Genomic DNA, 8328 nt, shown 5'->3' with positions numbered 1-8328 from the left:
GGGAGTATTGTTGGAGTTGAAAACTCTCAGCCTTACTCGATTGTCACCCTTTAACTCAGAGGAGCGACTTAGCTACGTCACTTCCTGTTCCCCATATTTCTCTCTCTTTTCCACTGAACGCTCGACCAGTCAAGATGTGACAAACACGCTCCGGTGGAGCCATGAGCTACCACCGCATTCCTGACTAGCCAGTCAACCGCAAGTAACGTTACTCATCTTTCAATAAACTCTTATTCTATCACTCTTTCCTGTATATTTATGCAAATAAATTGCATTTATTTCGTTGATATATAACAGTATATTTTCGTCTTCATTATGCGACCTTTTGGTTTTTCCATTTCGCTTGGAATTTGCCTCTCTAATGCCCTTTCTACAAAGGTAACACTTGTTATAATACTCTTTTCATCCTATATTGCATATACACCTTGTGTTTTCTCGGAAGACGAATAGTGGGATGTGTTGGTTGCATTAAATTTTCCTAATCTCTCTCTAAAATGTTTAATAACTGGTATTCAATTGAATTTAATGGCGCTATGAAATATATAAAATACTTTGATTATAGTACGACAGTATTCACAGTCATATAATAATAAAATCATCATCTGGTATAAATAAAACAATAATTTACAGGTCTTGAAATCTTAAATATTAGTTTTTTACAACTGCGAAATGTCTTTTGTTTATATGAAGATTTCATAAAGTATCCGTAATTTTAATCATACAAAAATAAAAGAGGAAAATATTTTTTTAAATAATCATACATAAAAGAAATCAGTTATGTGTGGAAAAATAATTTTATTTTTTAACGTGATTACTCTGAGTAAAAAAGAATAAGTGAAAGAAAAAATTAAAACCAAATTTAAAAAAAGAAGGCAAAAAGTCAAAGTTTTAAAGCAGTCAATGAGGTTACCGTTGGTGAAATTGTAGAATGGATCAACTCTGAATAACAGAATATTATATTCTTTGATGCGTGTTTGTGTACAAAAAGTCAATGAGTTTGACGTTGGTGAAAATTAACGGATCTAATTTGTTGCAGTGAATGGAAACAGAGTCCACATACAGAAGATACAATTTTTCGTTTACTTAACAAGATTTAACAGACAATCTAGAAAGTTCTTTATATCTTCAAAAGTTTTATCCATGGCATTTAATATGATTATTTTACGACATATGAACACATAATGTTGAATGCAGTAATTTTGAAAAACTTTTGATCCTTAAAGTTTTGTCATTTTATTCATGGAGTTCGGTTTCGTTGTTTGTTGTAAGTATATCAGTATAGGGTAATGTTGAATCTGGTATTTTAAAAAGGTTTTGATGCTTCAAGGTCATGATGTCTTCAGAAATTTCACACACATGATCTATGGGGTTTTAAGCTTTTTGGAATTTATATTTGAATGTAATGCGTGTTTCTGACGAAATGTTTTTACAATGTGTTGGTTTCATTGTTTACGTTTCAGCAACCATTTTCCGTTATTTAATGTTGAATTCTTTTCCCATTATTTAATGCTCCATGTTGTTGAAGTAATCAAATATTTGCTATGTTTGTGGTTTTTCTAAAGTGTGACTTCTCATATGTCGCACTAATGAATATTTTTCAGAGCAAGAATATTCACAAATTTTACAAGACTGTCGCTTTTTCCCAGTGTGAGTTCTCATATGTTTCACTAAATTTGATTTATCAGAAAAGGAATATTTACATATTTTACAAGAATATGGCTTTTCTCCAGTGTGAGTTCTCATATGTCGCATTAATGCATATTTTTCAGTAAAAGAATATTTACATATTTTACAAGAATGTGGTTTTTCCCCTGTGTGAGTTTTCATATGTTTTACTAAATTTGATTTATCAGAACAAGAATATGTACATATATTACAAGAGTATGGTTTTTCACCAGTGTGAGTTCTCATATGTTGTAATATTTTATAATTTTTAGTACAAGAATATTCACATATTTTGCAAGAATGTGGTTGTTCCATAGTGTGTGTTCTCATATGTCGCACTAGTTTATATTTTTCAGAATAGGAAAATCCGCACACACCACATGAGTGTGGCTTTTCCCCAGTATGAGTTCTAATATGTCTCCGTAAGTCTGATTTTCGATCAGAAGAATATACACAAAATTCACAAGAATATGATTTTTTCTCTGCGTGAGTTCTGATATGTTTCAGTAAATTTGATTTATCAGAACAAGAATATTCACATTTTTGACAAGAAAATGGTTTTTCACCAGTGTGAGTTCTCATATGTTTTAATAATGCATATTTATTAGTACATGAATATTCACATATATTACAAGAATTTATTTTTTCATGAGTTCTTATATGTTTCAATAAATTTGAATTTTCAGAAGATGAATATTCACAAATTTCACAGGAATATAGATCCTCCCCGATGTGAGTTCTCATATGTGTCACTAACGTTGATTTAACAACACAAGTATAATCACATATATTACAAGAAAACATCTTGTCACGAGTAAATATATAACAAAATGATAATCAAGTCAAATTCAGCAATTTCGTTCGTGCAGGAACATCTGCAAATAAAAATGTTTTATTTTATGTATTTTCATACATTAAAAAATATTTTGAATATTATTTGATTTAATTTTTAACCTTTAAATTAATTCTACTCCTAACAATAATAAGAGACGTTCAACACAGAACAAATCTATAAAGGTTTTCGTAAGAATGAGTAATATTATTTGATATAATTTATAAAATCTAAATAAAATGTATTCCTTACAATCATAAACAGAACAAATCTATTCATATTTTGATTAGAGTGAATTACATATTTCTTTATTTTTTATTTATGGAAACTCGTTAACATGCATCTCTCTCTCTCTCTCTCTCTCTCTATATATATATATATATATATATATATATATATATATATATATATGCGTGCGTGTGTGTGTTACATGAAACGGGCTGTCCCCTTTTCATGTGAGTATAAAAATGGAGAATTTAGTTTAAAATGAAAATGAAATAGCAATAGACAAATTCGAACCTCTTCATTTAGTTTAGAAATAGATTACATGTGAGAATTTAAAAATTTAAAACAAACATTTGTTTAGAATATAGATAAAATATGCAAGGAAAGAATGTGAACTCTCAAGTTTGTTATGAAATTTTAAATTGAAAGAATGCAGCTTATAAGATAATGTTTTTAACATATTGGATAAATAGGTTACTGAGAAATAGGAAAAGTTTTGGACACGTATGTCCAGAACACGTGAAGAAGTCACATGTTTTAAAATGTGTATGACGTCACAAAAATAGAAAGTTCTAGGAATAGAGAAAAAACTTGAGAGTTAGTCAGTCAGTGAAGAAACTCGAAGAGAGACAGTCAGGCGTCTAGGAAGCGAGACGTCATTCAAGAAAAAATGTGAGACTTTGAATTCTTGGTGATGGAAACACGGCCGTGTGACAAAATAAACCATCAAGTGTTTTTTTTGTAAAGCTCGTCTTGTCTTATGATTCTTACAAAAAGGTAAAGTCCAATTGTATTATATATTTGTGTTATATGTCTTTACATACACGTCTCAACATCATCATGTCCGAACTGTCTGAACACTATCCCTTCACTCCAAGAGCTTCTTCTCTTTCTTCTTCAACACAATTAAGGAATGAACATTTAATATATAAGAAACTCTCTCTTAACATGAACAATCTCTCTAAGTCTCTTATACAACAAAATTTCTCTCTAGAACTCTTCATAAGACTCTCTCTTTTAATAAAACTCTCTTAATGAAACCCCTATATAACAAAACATGTGTATGTGTGTGCGTGTGACAGGACAGTCCCAGGAAGTGATTGGGCTCCCCAGGGGGAAGTCAAGACTCAAAATGCTGGGGAAGCCGGGCAGATATAGTTTCCTATATTCTTTAATTATCGCCTGTGTGCCCGGGCAACGGCAAAAGGCCTTGCTGAGAGAAAGATTGGATTGTGATTTTCGTTTTTATGAAAATCGGTGACAATATCATTTTTTTGTGTAAATTGTACTCCGAAAATGGAATTATTTAGCATTGAGACTAAGGATGTTTATAGAAGATAAATATTCCCAAATTTCACAAGTAAATATGTAATAAAAAGATAATCAATTCAAATTCAACAATTTCGTTTGTACAGGAACATCTGTGAATAAAAATCAAGAAAATCAATACGTGCAGGAACACGTGCAAATAAAATTTAAAATATATTTTATTTGTATTTTCATTCAGTTTTTAAAATGTTTTGAATATTACTTGATTTATTTTGCAATAATAACAGACGTGCAACACAACCAATTCATAAAGGTTTTTGTAAGAATAAGTAATATTTGCTATAATTCATAAAATCTAAATAATTTTTTTCCTTAAAATCATAAACAGAACAAATCTATACATATATTTTGGTTAGAGTCAATGACATATTTCTTTATTTTTATCCATAGAAACTCGTTAACATGAATCTCTCTCTCTCTCTCTCTCTATATATATATATATATATATATATATATATATATATATATATATATATATACTAGCAAAAGTACCCGCCGTTGACTACAGAAAATGGCCTCTGATTTATGAAAGTATGATAGGTTATGAAAAGCAAAATATGATGAAAGTAATAAACATAGATAAACCCCATATTTTATTATACAATACCTGTTCACACTGAAACTGTATGTTTTTTTTAATCAGAGATGTGCTTCTCCTTGAGGGGTTACCTTCACCACGGCTTACAGGTGCCCTCTCCACCCCTACATAAATATTCACATAATCACATGCATACGTTCATGTGCACACAATAATACATACGCATGTACACACACATGCAAATATACTCATATTGTGTCACACATATACGCATTACATATATTTGCATATACACACGTACACATACATGTAAAATACACACAAAGGATCGTTCCAAAAGTCAAAAATCCTCAATGATCAGGACGACGATGATGGTGATGGATACAATTAAATGAGTTTGAAATGAATAAAAAAATAAAAAAAGAATCCAATACAAACAATTTGTAGAAGAAACAGTCACTCATTAAAGTGTTTGTGCAACTTTACAAATGAATGGACGTCGAAATCATACGAAAACTACAGCCAACAGCTTTTAAATCGGCTGGACTTTTTAAAGAAAAAAATAAAGTGTTTGTTCATAGGACTCACAATTCTGCTGTAGGTCATGATGATGATGATGATGATGATGATGATGATGATGATGATGACAAATTTCACACATTTTTTTTACAAATAAATGGACGTAGGAATTAGACGAAAACAAAATCGAACAGCTCAGTATTAAAAGCGCCTATATATATATATATATATATATATATATATATATATATATATATATATATATATATATATATATATATATATGTAATAATATATAAAAATAAGCGCCTATATAATAATAATAATAATAATAGTAATGATAATAATAATAATAATCATTTATATATATATATATATATATATATATATATATATATATATATATATATATATATATATACACACACATTTCCCGTCATCTTTCAACTTTTTTTCTCTTCTGAAAAACATCAAGAATGGTAAAAGAACTACATTTTCTGATTATTAGCCTGCAAGTGGTTAATTATGTGACGTTGAATTTGTATAGGAAATTGACCCCCCTCTAAAAACGCAATAGGTGAGATAGTAAATAACATTATTTTATTTCGAAAAATATTTCTTATTTCAAAAAACTTAAATGAATTTTTTAATTATTTTTTTTTATTGCAAATATCTTTGTAATCTACCACAGAAATAGAATCTTATTTTGTTGGGTGTGAGAAGAGAACGTATAATGTTTTTTTGTAGGAAATATTTTTTTCTTATAAATGATATAAACTATATTAAAATGAAACGATATTTGTAGTCAACTCTAAACCACATAGTTTTAGATGTTTTTTTTTTTTCTAATCGGATTTTTTAATCCAGTCATACAACTTGCCAGAAATGAAATTGTGGGTATTTTCCAACATACACACACATTATATATATATATATATATATATATATATATATATATATATATATATATATATATATATATATATATTGTCAGAACGTTTACTAAAGGAGGTTCTTATTTAATTACAGATTTTTAGCGATTAATGCTACTCCCCAGATGACAGTATTATGTCTGTCATTTTTTCTCTTATTCTAACATGACTCGACACTAGTTTTGTTTCAAAGAAAATACGCGCTTCAAAATAAGTCAAAACACAAAATACTTATTCATGTAGGTAGAAAAGTATATTTCCTTACATTTGTTAAATATATTTTTTTTTTGCCGGTTTTTGTTTGGGTCTATAATGTAAAATACCCGAAATGGAATAAATAATTGATTTAAATATTTCGAATTTAAAAGAGAAAAAAAAAAAAATTGAAAACACAATCAAAAAGACAAAGTGCAAAAAAAAAAAAAAAAAATTACCTTTCATTCCAGGAAATTCAATACGAAAAAAAAAAACCCAGCAAAAAAACGAAATGACTTTCTGTTCAACAAACGAATAAAATATTGACGCTGGTTTGTTGGGATTTCTTTAGTTAAAAAAAAAAAATGTTTGTGAGTTCAATTCATTAATACATAAAATATATGGAGACATTTAAAAAAAAAATAAATAAATAAACGAAAACTATAATTACTAGATGAAAATCACAATTTAAACACGAAATTATTATTATTATTTTTAAATGACACGTAAAATATTGGCTAAACTCACAACGCTTTAAGGTCACCGTAACACGGTGTAATAATTATTTCGTTCCTCATGTAAAAATGTTCGTTACTTCAGTATGCCGAATTGTTTTCAAGTTTAAATCGTGTTCATGCATGCTTAATGCTAAAAAATTAAAGATTAATACTAACAAAAACGCGTTTATATAAAATCAGATTATCTTTTGATAATATATATATAATAAAATAGACTGAAAAAAAAATAAATAAATAAAACGGTGTAATCATTATTTTATTCCTCGTGTAAACATCTCGTTTCCTTAGTTTCGTGTTAGAAATTGTTTTCTGATCACATAGCTAATTTACACTATTAAACATGTACGTTTTAAAAAATATAACTCAATCCCAAAACTAAAGTATACCGTGAAATGTATTTTGTGAGATTAAACTAGATAAATATTTCAGATTTTAAAAAGTTATTGAAAACGCAATTTTTAAAAAAGTGAAAAAACAAAACAAAAACTTACCCTCCGTTCAGTAAAAAAAAAAAAAAAAAAAAACAACAAAAAACTAAATGATTTCATTTTATTTTGGATTCAACAAACAAATAAAATAATGACGATTGTTTGTTGGGATTTCTTTAGTTAAAAACAATTGTATTGTATAAAATTAACCGAAAAAACGGCGTAACAGTCAACACGGTGTTGTTTCTCGTGTCAAAAATGTCCATTTATTAGTTAAATATGCCGAATTGTTGTCCTACGGAGTTTATATATTTGGTAACAATTATTTGTTTTTAATAATTTTTTTGTTTTGTTTTCTTCCGCTATTGTAAAATAATAAAACTCTGTAATCAGTGCCTAAGATTAGTGGTAGTAATGCCTATTATTTTAATATTGTGTAAAAATAAAACAAACATAAAAAATATACATACTACTGTACACGTATAAAAATACAATAACTTAAAGGAATCCTAAATAGATGTAAATATTGTAAATATTTTACTTATTACATTCATTTAAATCTACTTGGCCTTTTGGCCAAGATCAAAGTCCAGTTGGGCCTTGTGCCTAATTTTGTTGTTTGAAAATCTTTTGTTTTTTTACTTAATTGTATTTACAAAATTTTAAAAGCAATAAAATATATAAACAAGATCAAAGTGTAGTATCTGTTCTTCAGATGCGGCACTTCCATTTCTCGTTCTCTTTCAGTGGAGGAGAAATCCTTCACGACTGAGACAATTTTTATTTTTGTATCTTTTCTCCACGTTAAAAAACGACCCTGGTGTATAACTCTGTCCCGTGGGGAGGCATTGTAAATAGGTACATTCATTTAAAAGTAAACTCCATTCTTCTTTTTAATTTGTGAAAAAAAAGATTGATAATTTTCTCTTTAACTTGTGAAGCTGAAGACCTTTTCTTTTCAATTGAAAGCACTGCAAGTGCATTTATTCTTTCGCAACCCATGGTACGCCTTAAAAAAAGTTTTTATTCTTTTCAGCGTTGAAAAATAACGTTCTGCATCTGATGTAGTCATGGGAATTGTCAAGATAATTTTTATGAGTTTTGTGATTTCACTAAGAACATCGTTTAAATTGTTTTCGAAAATAAA

Source organism: Euprymna scolopes, chromosome 46, assembly GCF_053919585.1.
Source record: "Euprymna scolopes isolate OS-2025 chromosome 46, ASM5391958v1, whole genome shotgun sequence".
Taxonomy (NCBI): domain Eukaryota; kingdom Metazoa; phylum Mollusca; class Cephalopoda; order Sepiida; family Sepiolidae; genus Euprymna; species Euprymna scolopes.
Note: the sequence above shows the minus strand (reverse complement) of the source record.